The sequence below is a fragment of the Oryctolagus cuniculus genome, chromosome 11, assembly GCF_051225735.1.
Source record: "Oryctolagus cuniculus isolate XC-2025 breed Fujian yellow rabbit chromosome 11, ASM5122573v1, whole genome shotgun sequence".
NCBI classification, from domain to species: Eukaryota; Metazoa; Chordata; class Mammalia; order Lagomorpha; family Leporidae; genus Oryctolagus; species Oryctolagus cuniculus.
In genome coordinates, this window is record NC_142877.1 from 40244743 (window position 1) to 40261437 (window position 16695).

At 42.1% G+C, this 16695-nt stretch overlaps 1 protein-coding gene and 1 pseudogene across 4 annotated transcripts in view; both read left to right on the top strand.

Moving 5' to 3' along the window:
- The window catches only part of MACROD2 (mono-ADP ribosylhydrolase 2), a 2169899-nt gene that overhangs the window by 1390381 nt on the left and 762823 nt on the right, over nt 1-16695 (top strand). The window lies entirely within an intron of this gene.
- LOC127491259 (U2 spliceosomal RNA) lies at nt 4083-4178 on the top strand (annotated as a pseudogene).

The following is a 16695-nucleotide window of genomic DNA, read 5'->3' on the forward strand; positions in this document are numbered from 1 at the left end:
CTTGTCTTGATTTTCTAAAAACACCGTAAACTCTGGTGGTACAGACCCTACTTCTACCTTGTTTAATTGAGAGTCCAGATATAGCGGCCTCCAACTGAAACAAATTTTCCAGAGCCTCTACCATTTTTGTGCCATCATATTCACTGATATTAATCAGGATACTAAAAGCACCTACAGGGAGACTGGTATCTTCTGAAGAGGTTGCTTTTACACTGGGAATTTTTTTTTTTTTAATAAATCTCACTCTTAGCATAATTAACCACAACGGAAGTAGGAAAAGTGCTGTTGATCTTCAGCCACATTTACAGAATCTAATGCTGAATCCCTGGCAGATCAAACCTGAAGGTAATATGGATAAATCTTACTATACTTTGAAAAGAAGGATCAGTTATTTCCCACTTTTCCAAGCTTGACTTTTCCCGCAAAGAGTATTCAAGACTGTCCTTAAGAATTATTTCTGGCTGCATGTAAAGGGGCATTCGTAAGGCTTTCTTTCCAGGCAGACAAATTGTTAGTCCGTGGGTTTGTTGATAAAATGTTGGCCCTCCGTTGTAATAGCTGAAATAGGACAGACAAACATAAATACAGATTGCATCCCCCAAAACCAACAATAGACGATGGTTAAAGATAAGAGAGTATGATGACATAAGATCTTTTACCCCATCAGTTTTGCTCAGTAGCTTTGAATAGCTAGGTGTGTATTCCCTACCTTCTTTTACCAACATTGTACAGCTGAACCTTGCAAATCTGAATATTTGGCTCAAGTAGGTGACCTTCTAAGACACAGAAGAACAGGTTCTTTTTTATTGTTTTGGTAAATTTCATGTATCTCATACATACAGTTATTTTTTTTTCTTAAGAGTTATTTATTTATTTAAAGGCAGAGTTACAGAGAGGTAGAGGCAAAGGCAGAGAGAAACAAGTCTTCCATCCCCTGGTTCACACCCCAGATGGCTGCAGCAGCCAGATCTGTGCCAATCCAAAGCCAGGAGACAGGAGCTTCTTTCAGGTCTCCCATGCTGATGCAGGGGCCCAAGGACTTGGGCCATCCTCCACTTCTTTCCCAGGCCATAGCAGAGAGCTGGATAGGAAGTGGAGCAGTATGGGATGCCAGCACTGCAGGCGGCAGCTTCACCTGCTACGCCACAGCACTGGCCCCACAGGTTCTTTAGTTTGGAATATTTACAAAGCCCAAAATGCAGAACCTTGTCACCACCAATGCTAGAAATATATCTGTGTTTGTCCATGGCATATTAACATTTGGGCCTCTCCAAGATATTACATCCTTCCTTTTTGCTTTTACAGTTTGCTTTGCCCTTTATATCCTTGTTCCCATTTTTTATTTGAGGTGGTGGTGGGGTAGATTTTAAAGCAGCTTTGGGATGGCAAGTGTTAAATTCTAAGCTGGCACTTGGTAACTTTCATGGTGAAATATGCCACTACTTAACAGATGACTGCTGTGCGGCGGACAGCCGTGCCCCTGGAGAGAGGAGGTGTTTGTTCCTGAATCTAATCAAGCCATGGCCTGTCTGTGTCCTACCTTATGCAGTGTAATCACTTGTATCATTCATGGCATGTCCTTCATTAATCAGAGCTAGTGCAGGTAACAGGGGAACAGGGGTTTCATTAGCATGACATATGGTGGCCTGCCTCAACTTTTGGGTGTTTTGAAACATGTTTTCAACATTTGTCCTAATCATAGAAGAGCTGCTTTAATGACTTAGATTTTAGTAAACTTTTTCCCAAGCAATTGATATCTCCCCCCTTTCCTTCTTAGTATAGTCATGGGCCGTATGACTTGTCAGTCAAGAATGGATTGCTAGGGCTGGCACTGCGGTACAGCAGGTTAAGCCACTGCCTGCAGCACCGACATGCCTTTTGAGCACCGGCTGCTCCACTTCTAACCCAGCTCCCTGCTAATATGTCTGGAAAAGCAACAGAGGATGGCCCAAGTTTTTGGGCCCCTGTGCCCATGTGGGAGTCCTAGAAGCAGCTCCTGGCTCCTGAGTTCAGTCTGGCCCAGCCCATGCCATTACAGCCGTTTTGGGAATGAACCAGTGGATTTAGATCCTCTCTCTCTCTCTCTCTCTCTCTCTCTCTCTCTTTCATCTCTCCCTCTCTGTAACTCTTCCAAATAAATAAAATAAGTCTTAACAAAAAAAAGTGGGTTACTGGACTGGCATGGTGGTATAGCTGGTAAAGCTGCCACCCATATGGGTGCTGGTTTGTGTCCTGGAGGCTGCTCCACTTTCAGTCCAGCTTCCTCCTAATGGTATGGAAAAAGAATGGAACATGGCCCAAGTACTCAGGCCCCTGCCACCCACATGGGAGACCAGGATGAAGCTCCTGGCTCTTAGCTTCTGCCTGGCCTAGCCCTGGCTGCTTTGGCCATCTGGGACATGAACCAGCAGATAGAAGATTCTCTCTCTCCCTCTCTCCCTCTCTCTCTCTCTCTCTCTCTCTATCTCTCTCTAACTGTACCTTTGAAATAAATAAATAAATCTTTTTAAAAAGAGTGGATTGCATATACACAATCGTTCCATAAGATGATTCCTTCTAGTGGCATTGTAAGCTTCCTAGTGTGTGCAAGCATGCTAAAATGCTCACACGGGGAGGAAACTGCCTAATTGTCTCTTCCTCAAAATGTATCCCCCACTTTTAAGTGACATGTAGCTGTAATTATATTTAGGTTCTTGATATACCCTTTGATGTTTTTAAATCTATCATATTCAGGTCCAAATACTTTGATTGGCTTCTTTATCTTGGCCTCCTTCTATGTGTCTGAAGAACAAGTAGGAAAGAAGAAGGAACTATCTTTACTTAATTGCAAAATTGATGAATGAGAAAGGCCATAAGGACTATTTTTCATATTTTTAGAAATCCTGCAAATACAATTGGATTTGTTTTCAGGACAAAATGAAAAAGTTATTTTGGCAAAAAATATTTTAAGTTTGTTTACTTCGGAAATTTCTTCACAGATACTTATCTTGATAACAGCATTTATCTTTACTAGTCGCATGTAAAAATGTTTATTTTAAAATTGGATTTTTTTAATTTTTATTTTTTGACAGGCAGAGTGGACAGTGAGAGAGAGAGACAGAGAGAAAGGTCTTCCTTTGCCGTTGGTTCACCCTCCAATGGCCGCCATGGCTGGTGCGCTGCGGCCAGCGCACCACACTGATCCGATGGCAGGAGCCAGGTACTTCTCCTGGTCTCCCATGGGGTGCAGGGCCCAAGCACCTGGGCCATCCTCCACTGCACTCCCTGGCCACAGCAGAGAGCTGGCCTGGAAGAGGGGCAACCGGGACAGAATCCGGTGCCCCGACCGGGACTAGAACCTGGTGTGCTGGCACCTCAAGGCGGAGGATTAGCCTAGTGAGCCACAGCGCCGGCCAAAATTGGAATTTTTCTTTTCTTTTTTTTTTCTTTTTTCTTTCTTTTTTTTTTTTTTTTTTTGACAGGCAGAGTGGACAGTGAGAGAGAGAGAGACAGAGAGAAAGGTCTTCCTTTGCCGTTGGTTCACTCTCCAATGGCCGCCGCGGCCGGCGCGCTGCGGCCGGCGCACTGCGCTGATCCGATGGCAGGAGCCAGGAGCCAGGTGCTTTTCCTGGTCTCCCATGGGGTGCAGGGCCCAAGCACCTGGGCCATCCTCCACTGCACTCTCTGGCCACAGCAGAGAGCTGGCCTGGAAGAGGGGCAACCGGGACAGAATCCGGCGCCCCGACCGGGACTAGAACCCGGTGTGCCGGCGCCGCTAGGCGGAGGATTAGCCTAGTGAGCCGCGGCGCCGGCCTCAAAATTGGAATTTTTAATGACTAAATATTCCAACTCCATACACAGCTCCCATTCTTCCCAAGACATACATAGGTATATTAAAATTACTTGTTCTTCAGGATCTAGGAAGAATTGGTTCTAGAAATCCCTGTGGATACCAAAACCCATTGGTTATTTAAATGTCTTACAGAAAAGGGCATTGCATTTGCATATAAACTATACACATCTTTCTATGTACTTCAAATCATCTCTATTTTGCTTAAAATACCTAATACATACCTAATAAAGGGTATGTAAATAGTTCTTATATCACCTCTCGGCCTTTTGGCTAAGATCAAGTGTAGTATCTGTTCTTATCAGTAAATAGTAGTTATACTGTATTGCTTAGAGAATAATGACCCCCCAAAAAAAGTCTGCATTGTTTAGAACAGGTGAAATTCTTTTTGAATATTTGTGATCTGTGGTTGGCTGAATTCATGGACACAGAACCCATCCATATAGAGCACCCACCAACGCTACATCTAAAATAATGCTAAGATGTTAATTTTTACCTTACTGGAAAAGCTGATATAAAAGATATTGTATCTACTTCACACAATTTTAAGTTTGATAAACAAAGACTTTATATTATTTTAAATTGCGTATCAACATACAGTACTTTCCTTCCTCCCTGCAACCCCCCATTTGTTCTCAAATAAATATTTCCTGTAACCATTTAAAAAAGTAATATGGACTTTTTAATATGGGATTCTGCCATCTTCCATCCCTCTATCTTCAAAGAGAATTGCTGGGATTCAAGTCTAAAAACTGAAGGCACATTTAAGCAGGGAAATAATGGGGCTCTAAGAAATATTCAAGAGATGGCGTGTGTATCATGAGGTTGAGGGAGAACATTCCTCACTTGCATTCCCACCTGTAAGACCAGATATGTGCAGAAATGGCCACAAGTGGTCTGAGAAGAAGATCCAAAGGCACCCAGGGTGCATGACAACATGGGGATGACTACACACCAGTGGGTGAGGTACAATGGTTCAGTGCTTTGGAGAACAAGTTCATTACATGGTGAATCCTCCCAAAGATTAAGACAACAGCAACCTGACCTCAAATAATGTAAGGGATGAAAATATCTTTTTCTCTATCCACCCTAGGTTCATATTGAGGCTCCTATTGCAAAAAGATTAAAATGAGAAAACATGTAAATGTTATTACTACAAACTATGTGAAATGGAAGCCTTAATGAGGGAATGAAGAGCTGAAAAACTGATTAAACTTAATGCATTGTCATGCTAGTTTTGATGAAGAGTGTGTAGTCATGGCGAACTAGGGCTGCAGAACAAAAGGATATGACCTGATGATAATAAAGTGCGGGAAGCTTAGCAAAGGCTATTTGTCCAGATTTTTCTTTGTGTTCTGTGGGTGTTCCTTTCCTCTGGGGACAGTGAGGGCACCCTTCACATGAGAGTGTTATGATCTCAGAAGGGTGAAGAGAGGATGAGTGTGGCCTTCCTGTTTCAGCCGTATTTATACTGAGGTGACACATCTTAGGGTAGTCTGTCCTGACCACCATTACTATAACACTGTGGATGATTGTGTAATATTTTCTGTCCAGCCCTTTCACTCAAGCTGTAACATTAAAATAATATTTCTGTGTTTCTACTATGTGTCAGGGACTGTTGTAGATGGCAGGGACAGGTAAGTTATAAACAACATATATTATTGGAGTTTACAGATGATAGTGAATATGATAAATTATATAGTAGTAAAAAGATACATTAAGGAGCCAGTGCTGTGGTCCAATGGGTTAGGCCACTGCCTCAATGCCAGCATGGTGCTGGTTCGAGTCCTGGCTACTCTGCTTCCCATGCAGGCCCTGCTAATGCTTCTGGGAAAGCACCTTAAGGTGACCCAAGTATTTGGGCCCCTGTACCCATGTGGGAGACCCAGAAGAACCTCATGGCTTCTGGCTTTGACCTGGCCCAGCCCTGGCTATTGGCAGCTATTTAGGGAGAATACCAGCGTATGGAAGATCTCTCTCTATCTCTCCTTTTTTTTCTGTCACTCTGCCTTTCAAATAAATAAAATCAATCTTAAAAAAAATATGTTAAAAAGTTAATAAGTACAATTTTTTTTTTAATTAAAGAGAACAGGGGCAAGCATTTGGTGCAGCAGTTCAGTTACCTGCCACCATATTGGCAGTCCTGGGTTGGAGTCCTAACTACACTTTTGATTCCAGCATCCTGTGGATGTGCAGATTGTGAGGCAGCACGTGATGGCTCCCTCTCTCGAGTCTCTACCATCCACACAGGAGGCCATGATTGAGTGCTGGCTCCTCACAATCCTAGCTGTGGGGGCATTTGGGGAGTAGACAAATGGATGGAAACTCTCTCTATCTACCCCTCTCTCTCTCTCTCCCTGCCTTTTTTTTTTAAAGATTTTATTTATTTGAGAGGTAGAGTTACAGACAGAGACAGGGAGAGACAGAGAAAGGTCTTCCATCTGCTGGTTCACTCCACAAATGGCCACCATGGCTGGTGCTAACCCAAACAGAAGCCATGAGCCAGGTACTTCTTCGAGTCTCCTACATGGGTACAGGGACCTAAGCACTTGGGCCATCTGCCACTACTTTCCCAAGCTATCAGCAGAGAGCTGGATTGGAAGAGGAGCAGCCAGGTCACAAACCAGCATTCATATAAGGTGTCGGCGCTACAGGTGGAGGCTTAGCCTAATACGCCACAATGCTGCCCCTCCCTGCCTTTCAAATAAAATAAAAATGGCTAAGAATTAGAGAGATAGAGAGATAGAGAGATAGAGAGGGGGAGAGGGGGAGAGGGAGAGAGGGAGAGAGAGAGAGAGAGAGAGAGAGAGGAGAAATAACAGAAGTCCAAAATGGTTGGTCCTGAGATAGAGTGGGGAAGTCAGATCAGTGTTCTTTTAAAAAAATTATTTATTTATTTGAAAGGCAGAGTTACAGAGAAACAGAAATAGAGAGAGAGAGAGAGGTGTCTTCCATCTGCTGGTTCACTCCCCAGATGGCTGCAATGGCCAGAGCTGGGCTGATCTGAAGCCAGGAGCCAGGAGTTTCTTCCAGATCTCCCCTGTGGCTATAGGGACCCAAGGATTTGGGCCATCTTTCACTGCTTTCCCTGGCCATGGCAGGTAGCTGTATTGGAAGTGGAGCAGCCTGGGCTTGAACCAGCACCCATATGGGATGTCAGCACTGCAGGCAGTGGCTTTTACCTGCTGTGCCACAGCGCTGGCCCCAGATCACGATATTTAGTGGTATGGTGAGAATAGGCTTCATTAAGAAGGCAATATTTTGGGTTTAGGCATTTGGTGCAGTGATTAAATTGCTGCTTGGGATCTCACATCTCTGATCAGAGTGGCTGGGTTTGAGTGTTGGCCCTGTTTCCGATTCTAGCTTCTTGTTAACACGCACCCTGGAAAGCATCAGGTAATTGCTGAAGTACTTGGGGCTCTGTCACCCACAGGGGAGACCTGAGTGGAGCTTGCAGGCATCTGGAGAGTGAATTAGCAGATAGGAGGCATCTTCTTCCCTCCCTCCCTCCCTCCCTTCCTTCCTTCTCACTCTATCTCTGCCTTTCAAATAAGTAAAAAAAAAATAAAATTTTAAAATCGGATAATATTTAGATTAACTCTTGAAAAGTGAGGGATTCTGCTAAGTAGACACCTTGGGGAGGAGCATTCCAGGAAGTAGGAGCAGTGACTACAGAGACACAGCAAGCGGGCTGGTGTGGCTGGACACAGTGCACCTGTGGGAGAGGGTAGGGCCGGAGGTCAGCAAAGTAAAACAAAATCTGATCAGGTAGGACCATGCAATGACCCTGACTTTTGACGTGAAAAGCAGTTTCAGGATTTTGTGCAAAGAAGATCAACTCTCTGGTTTATGTTTTTAAAAGGATCTTTCTGACAGTTGATTGAGAATAGACATAGACAGAATCAGTTTATTACATCATTGGTGTCCTTCAGGAATTCCCAGTCAGGCATAGCAATGAGAATTAGCCCCATAAATACTGACATCAGAGTGATCAAGCACGTCCTGGTTGTGTCAAACCACAGTCTGGACAGGGGTAGACGGCATCATACAAGTGAACCGGGGGGCCTCCCTACTGTCTACATCAGCTGGCCTGCCCTGCTCTTTCCCTCAGCCTTACGGTAACACTCCACATTATGTCCAGTTGAAATCTCTGGTTATGACTTTTTATGTCTTAGATTAGGTTGTGGTATAATTTAACTCTATGTATCAAGACTCCTAAAGATATTCTTATACTGTCATATAACATTTGCCTCTAGAAATGTCCCCAAATGAAATCATCCAAACTTTAGAGAATCAGTATGGCCACATAGATTAACCAAAGTGTAATAGCATATATATGTGTATTTGCATGTGTTTATAAAATAGTGATAATTCAGAAACAATCTAAGTATTTAACAATTGAGAAATGGTTGAGACATATATTGTGGTATATTCATGAAGTGTTACATTATATGCATTATATATATTATATTGAAAATAATTTTAATTATAGGGATATTTTTATGAAATAGTACAAATAAAAGATACAAAACTATAAAAAATTCTGTGAGGCTGGCATTGTGGCATAGCAGGTAAAGCTTCTGCCTGTGATGCCAGCATCTCATATGGGTACCAGTTCCTGTCCTAGCTGCTCCACCTTGAATACAGCTCCCTGCTAAAGGTCTGAGAAAAGCAGTAGAAGATGTCCAAGTGTTTGGGCCCCTGCAATCTATTTGGGAGCCCAGAATGAGCTTCCTGGCTTCTGTCTGACCCAGTCCTGGCTGTTGTGGCCATCTGGGTAGTGAACCAGCAGGTAGAAGATTTTTCCGTCTGTCTCTGCTTCCTTCTCTGTAACTCTGACTTTCAAATAAATAAATAAATCCTAAAACAAAAATCTGGAAGGAAATGCAACAGATGCTAATGGAGACTGCACAATTATGCAAAATATTGTTCTTTATGCTTTTCTATATTTACCATTTCCCAACTCCTCATTTTGAAATTATTTTGTAATGTTACCTCCAGAAAGAACCATAAGTAAAAAAGAACAGATTCCAATATCGAGTTCATAGTGTATGATACAGGTTGTATGAGCTTGTACAGAGTCACACAAGGTATCTGTATCTACAAATGACTGAGGATGCTATTTGAAGTCTAAGGCTCTCTATCTTCATGTAGGCATTGCTTGTCTGGCAGTCTGATGGGTTATACTTGCTTAGGTGGTTCAGCCTGAAGAAATGTTCATTTCATTTAAAAAGATCATGATGGTGGCAGGGAGTGCATTTGGCACACAGCTAAGAGGGCATTTAGGATGCCTGTGTCCCATATTGGAATGCTTGGATTTGATACCAGGCCACACTCCCTGACTCCAGCTTCCTGCTAATGCAGACAGTGGTGATGGCTCAAGTGATTCTGTTTCTGCTACCTACATGGGAGTCCTGGATTAACTTCCAGACTACCAACTTCAGCCCATTCCAGCCCCTGCGGTGGTGGGCATTTGGGAAATGAATCAGTGGATGGGAGTTCTCTCCATCTCCCTGCCTCTCAAATTAATAAAATACAATTAAAAAAGGATTTTGATGGAAATGCAACATTTTAAAACAAAATATTGAACTAACAAGATGCCTGAATAATACTCATCTCCCTTCCTATTTGAAGACCTACCCTCCATGTCAGTAGTTCTCAAAAACAGCCTAGAAACATGTTAGAAACATAAATTCTAGGATCCTCCAAACACAACAAAATAGAAACCTGGGAGATGAGACTCAACAATCTGTGTTTTAAGAATCTTTCTGGGTGATTCTCAGGCAATGCGAATCTAAATTTTTCAAGTCCTGATGGGTGTCAAGTATTCAGCAACAGCAAATTTGCTTTGCCGTAGGCTCCTTGTGCAGCCCTGGCTGCAGAAATCTTTCTATGGAGCTGATAGAAAATGCAGAAGGGCCAGCACCATGGCTCAATAGGCTAATCCTCGGCCGGCGCCGTGGCTCAATAGGCTAATCCTCCACCTTGCGGCGCCGGCACACCGGGTTCTAGTCCCGGTTGGGGCGCCGGATTCTGTCCCAGTCGCCCCTCTTCCAGGCCAGCTCTCTGCTATGGCCAGGGAGTGCAGTGGAGGATGGCCCAGGTGCTTGGGCCCTGCACCCCATGGGAGACCAGGAAAAGCACCTGGCTCCTGGCTCCTGCCAGGATCAGCGCGGTGCGCCGGCTGCAGCGGCGGCCATTGGAGGGTGAACCAACGGCAAAAGGAAGACCTTTCTCTCTCTGTCTCTCTCTCACTGTCCACTCTGCCTGTCAAAAAAAAAAAAAAAAAAAAAAAAAAAAATAGGCTAATCCTCCACCTGCGGTTCCGGCACTCTGGGTTCTAGTCCCAGTTGGGGCGCCGGATTCTGTCCTGGTTGCTTCTCTTCCAGTCCAGTTCTCTGCTATGGCCCAGGAAGGCAGTGGAGGATGGCCCAAGAGCTTGGGCCCTGCACCCGCATGGGAGACCAGGAGGAAGCATCTGGCTCCTGGCTTTGGATTGGTGCAGCATGCCTGCCATAGCGGCCATTTAGGGGGTGAACCAATAGAAGGAAGACCTTTCTCTCTGTCTCTGTTTCTGTCTCTTTCACTGCCTAACTCTGCCTGTCAAAAATAAATAAATAAATAAAAGGAAAATGCAAAAGGAACTTCTCCATCAGAAAAAGAAATGTGTCCCAGTGAAGGCATAGATTAGTGAGTGGGCATTTGGAGGAGGGCCATAAGGAAGATAATAATCAACTCATTGAAGGGCAGTGGGAAATATAGGACTATTTCCCATTTCAGGTTCAATTTCCAGTGAACCCAAACTGATGTGAGATGATCACAGCAAGGAGGAAAAAGGACCAGGAAAGCAAGCTAATTCAGAGACTTGCCACATTGACTGGGATGGGGGCATCAGTTTCACAAGGTGGAATGCAAGACCTCCTTTGCACTTCTGACTAAGGGATTAAAGGAATAAAACTCAAAGGGGGCTATTAAATCATCCTGTGTGATATTGTTGAATCATCAGGCTTTACAAGCTCAGAAGGCACCCCAAGTTTAGAGCCAAAAATATAAAATTACTCTTCCCAGCAAGTTTCCTCCTGCCCTGAAGTAATTTCTCTGATGGGCCCATGTGTCTTCTGCCCCTGGTTATCTCCAACCCGTGGTTCACATAAAAGGCTCTCCGTGAACTGCTGTCATTTTTCTTTTCTTTGAGAATGGAGCAAAATATTTCAGCTTTGATGCTACACAGGAATAGAGAATTTTGATGTCTCCTTAATATGAAAAACCAGGCAAGATTGTTAATATTTAATTATCTAAACCAGATGAAGTAACACATGGGAAAATGCCAATAGGTTTGGAACGGGGAGTACAGTTGACTTATACTTGTCCACCACCTTCCAAATATATTTTAATTATTTTATAGAAGTCTACATAAGTAATTGATGAAATCTGCTTATTAAAAATTAAGTGGACTTGTAACATTAAGAATACTTTTTACACAAAGCAGTATTTGACCACTATAGATTGTATCTTTGATATTTAAATGTCTGTTCTCTTGAATATGACAAAATCTCCATGGTCAAATTACAAATGGACCACAAGTGAACTAAAGGTGATGTGATTATTTCATAAATCAGAGTATAGTATTTATGATTTTATCATGCACATGAAAAGTTTTAAATAAAGTAATTTGTGTGCAGATGTTTTAGTTTAATGGAAACACTTGATTTCAAAGAGATGCCTTTGGGATTTTAACTTAAAATTAGAAAAAGAAAGCAAAATAACTTGCTTTAATAATAATAACGAATGCCCAGACCCCAAATCATAATCTATAAGCCATCTAAAATATTTGATAACTGCTCAAAATAATTTTGGATAGGACCATCTTCTTGCTTTGAAAATAACTCTTCTCAGGATATTTTCAGGAACTTCTGTGGCTAATATTCCAAATTTGAGACCATCAATTTGCAAATACATTTATGCATGTGTATATGCAAATACATATACATACATGCAAAATGCACATTCAGCTTTAGTGCCATTTTCAGATGGCAGAATAGTGAAAATTTTCCTATGCTACTGATTCTATCCATGATTTTTTAAAAACATGTACTCCTGCAGTGCTAATTAAAAAGCAAATAATAATTCTGGACTGGACTAGGTATCTACCCTGTTCCCAAAGGTGTCTGATTCCTTTATCATGAAAAGAAATGGAAATTATATTTGATGGGTAAATGCAAAGATCTTAATCAAGATGAATTCAAAATACTGAAGAGATGGGTTATGAATTTGTTGGAAATTGGAAAAGATTGAACTGATTGAGTGGCTACACTTCAGTGCTGTTGACATGGGCATCTCATTTTTGTCTGAGTTAAGACAATATTTTAAGTTTTCTTTTGTATGCAAAATAGGCAAAATTGCATTTGCTGCTAAAGTAATGCATTATTTAACATAGTTGGATAAATCCATTTAAATCATGTTGGAACTGCACATAATAAAATAATGCTTATGTGCTTTCAGCTTAATCAATCTAAACTTCTATTTACTCTAGATCTATAATTCTGTACACTTGGGAGCAAGAAGATTTTATGGTCTAAAAATTCAGCACAAGTACAATTTGTCCTAAGGTACAAAACAGAGGTTTGAATTTGGGCCTCCACAGGCCAGCATTAAAATTAAAATGTATGCAGTGAATTCATGTAGTTAATTTATAATTAATTTAAGTGAAAATGAGCTTTAAATATAGATTTCTTGATACAGTGTATTCATGTTTTTACTAAGGAAAGAGGTTGATGCCCTTCATCAGAAGCATTTTGACTTGAATGTCATTATCATTATTATTGTTTTGTATTTTAGCCCTTTTTTTGCCTTTTTATTTGATCAGCTTTTCAACTATCCCTTGTTTTGATGTATTTTTCTTCTATCAGTTTATGAAAGACACTGTCCCTCTTGGATCTTTCTGTGAATAGTCAGTGTCCTTTCCTGATGCATTTTTTTGGCCCAGTAACTCATGTCATTAGCAGGAAGAGGTAGGCCTCCAACAAAGCAAGGAAACTGAGGAAGCTGGTCTTTGCAGGGATGAGGGGCTCAGCTTACTTAGGTAGCTTGAAACAGTGCTGTGTGGCTATAGATTGTTCAGCTCGACGGGTAGATGCTCTTCAGGGTTGAGTAATATGGAAGAACCTTAAAGCACATATGGAAACACAAAGCTACTGACCTTGAGCAGTGGGTCCTCAGATGTGATGGTCAGCCCAGCATCATCAGCATCAACGTGGATCCTCACAGAAGTGCACATTGTCAGACTGTTGCACTCACCACTGGCCAACTGCAGGGGAAAGTTCACATGCCGTCTCAGCAATTTGTGCTTGGTAAACTCTCCGGCTGATTCTGATGTGTGGTTCAGTTTGGAAATCAGTGCTCTTTAAAAGAGTACCTCACCTCTGTTGGGATCTGCTTCCAAGTGAAGAGCTGTCACTCAGTTCCGTCTTTCCTTCTCCAAAGGGGAAAGCTTCCTTGACGTCCTCTCTGTGTTTAAATTGCAGTTCTGTCCGTTACAAGATGTATAACTTTATGGCTGGCGCCGCGGCTCACTAGGCTAATCCTCCACCTAGCGGCGCCGGCACACCGGGTTCTAGTCCTGGTCGGGGCGCCGGATTCTGTCCCGGTTGCCCCTCTTCCAGGCCAGCTCTCTGCTGTGGCCAGGGAGTGCAGTGGCGGATGGCCCAAGTGCTTGGGCCCTGCACCCACATGCGAGACCAGGAGAAGCACCTGGCTCCTGCCATCAGATCAGCGCGGTGTCCGGGCCGCAGCGCGCCAGCAGTGGCGGCCATTGGAGGGTGAACCAACGGCAGAAGGAAGACCTTTCTCTCTGTCTCTCTCTCACTGTCCACTCTGCCTGTCAAAAAAAAAAATCTTATAAAAAAAAGACAAGATGTATAACTTTGGTGCAGTAAGACTCAGTTTTCTCATATATGAAACCATGATAACTTAGCAGTAATTATCTCATATGGGATAATATAAGGTTAAAGTAGTGCATTTATATAAAGGCTATGGAACAGTGTTCGATATCCGTTAGTGATCACTGCTGTCTTCAGTATATTGTCTTCATGGTGCTTTGACAAATAATCCAAGAATATCAGTGCTTTGGAAATTACTTTTTTTATTACTTGTTTGATTTCTTTGCTTTTAAAAAAATAGCTTCTGAGACTAGACCACATGGATCACAACTTCAAGGGCGTTTCTTAAGGAAAATGCATTTCTAATTAGAGCAAGCTTAAAAGACATCTGCAGTCCAAGTCAAATGGATTGTTCTGTTCTTACAAAGATTTTGTGAGTTTTCAGTTATTCTCTCTGCTGAAGTTTGACAAGTTCATCTCAAAACAGAGGCACACAAGTTCTCTGTCCCTAGTTCCCTCATTAACTCGGATGTTCTTTCTTCCGAGTACATGGATTCTTCATTTTAAAACTTGCATGTTAAGGGTGTCGAATGTTTTTTTCCCTTGTGTATGAGTTTTAGAATATAAATGCCTCAGCCCTTGATAAAATATCCAGTGGAGATTTTTTTAATAACTTTCTTAAGTTTTTTCCCCCTGTCACTCAAAGTTTCATTGGCCAATAAGAAAGCCATTTTGACTCACCAATATAGACTTTTTTTTATTACCTTGTCTCTGTACTACTGGCAAAATGGTAAAAGAGGGTGTGGTGTAGTGGAAACAGCAGGAGATTTGGAGCCAGATGAGATGGTTCTGATTCCACCTCTAATTAAATTTTTTGAATCAGAAAAGACATCCTGCTGGATCAATTTTCTCACTTAGGTCAGTTGTTCAACTGGGATAATAATACCTCCTCAGAGGGAAGATGAGAAAAATCAAACAGAGAAAAAGTAATTTTTAAAAATAAACTGCAAAGAATCATTCAAATGTTAGTTATTAAAAGCTAATGATAGTTAACATTTATTTAGTGCCCGTGAGGAGCCTGGGTACTATGATAACCCTCATCTATGCATACAATGGTACACAGACCTTAGATTCTGTTCCCCTTTGTTGACCATTGTGCAGACTCAGCTGGTCTGTTTTTATTTTCTGGAAAATGCCTTGACCTCTGCTCACGGCTTGTCCCTCACTGAAGGATCCCTTCTTCTAACAGCTGCACTTGTCTCAGCCCCACGCATTCACCAACACGGCTGAAACACTACCTATTATACCATCTCAGACCAGTCTAGGCCAGGCAGAACCCCAAGTGCAGTTCCCTTTTGTACTCCTTGAGCACTGGTTGAACATCCTTCTTTGTAAAATTATGCATGGCTTTTATTTAAAAGTTGAAATCTTGACTCCCTTTTAGCAACAAGGAATTTGAAACCCAGGCCTCTCTGATTTGCAAATCACTGTCAATTCCTCCATACCCAGTCCCCTGTCTCTGGATAAAACATGGTAGGTGAAGGCTTAGTAAATGCATTAACTAAATGTATATATAAATAGAGTATATTAGTGCATACATTTTAGGGTAAGCAGACAATTTTGGTTCACTAAGAAAAAATTGCAATCTAAGACTAACCATATATTTTCAACCAGCAAAAAGTAAAAGGTGTGGAGTTGCTTGCCATAAACATGCGCCCCTTTTAAGGTTCTCCCAGAATTGGTAGTTTTGGGTATATCTTCTCCCCACGTTCTATTTTCACCCTCTCATCTCTTTCTGCATCCCACTCAGATTGGGCAGAAGAGATTTTTCCTGTTCTAACAGAAATTTCTCTAGGCCTCCCTCTGCCCTTTCAATGTGTTTGTGTATTTTTCTTCTTAGAAGTTTTGGGGAGAATGTGGTGACATTTCAGAAGTCTTGTTTCTTCTCAATTAAATCTTGATCTCTGTGCATTCTGACTGGATCTCTGAGCGCCTGCCTGACTTTGCAAGTTCAACTGTCAGCATGGCCTCTGGCTTCCAGCTTGGCACTTGCTCTCTCTTGCACATCCCATTTCTCCTTTTAACCTTAACAGCATTGATTTGTTGTTGTTGTTGTTAAAAGTGATTTATTTATTGCATTTATGTATTTATTTGAAAGTCAGAGTTATAGCAAGAGAGGGTGAGACAGAGAGAGGAGAGAGGTCTTCAATCCACAGGCTCACTCCCCAAATGGCTGCAAGGACCAGAAATGGGCCAGGCTGGAGCCAGGAGCCAAGAACGTCATCCGAGTCTCCCACACGGGTGCTATTGGGCCATGCTCTGCTGCTTTCCTAGGCACATTAGCAGAGAGCTGGATGGGAAGCGGGGCAGCCGGGACTCAACCAGTACCTATCTGGGACGCAGTCTGTGGCTTAACCGCTGTGCCACAGTTCCGTGCCCAACAGTGTTGATTTTAAAAGTTGATTTTCAACAAATTTTTGACTTGATAACTTCCTAAGATAGTGTGCTCACACATGTATATGTGAATTTGTTTGTGGTTCGCAGGTGGACTTGTCTTTCACCCAGTTAGAGCTAGTCCAAGAGAACTTGAAGAATTGAGTATTTTCTTGAGTAAGAGGATTATGATTGAACAAAGCTCTGTTTACTTCCACCCATCTCTTCAACTTAGTTTTCTCACCTTTTTCTTCTTTCAGAAACATCTATAATATATTTGACCTTGAACTTCATCCCCTCAACCTTCTGTATCAGTATTGTGCAATTCTGTATTTGGTAGGTCTTAAGGCCACTAAATAATGCCTACAACTCTTCAGTGGCTTTGAAGAAATTTGCCAAAAATACTAAGTACACTCAAAAATAAAATTAGATCAAGATGAAGTTTTAGAAGTTTATTTTGTATACAAGAGAACAGATTGTTTTTTTTTTTATCCTTTTCCTGAAGAAAGGTTAATAGCTCTCAGGTAATCCCTGAGCTTTGGGACAGAAGTCTAG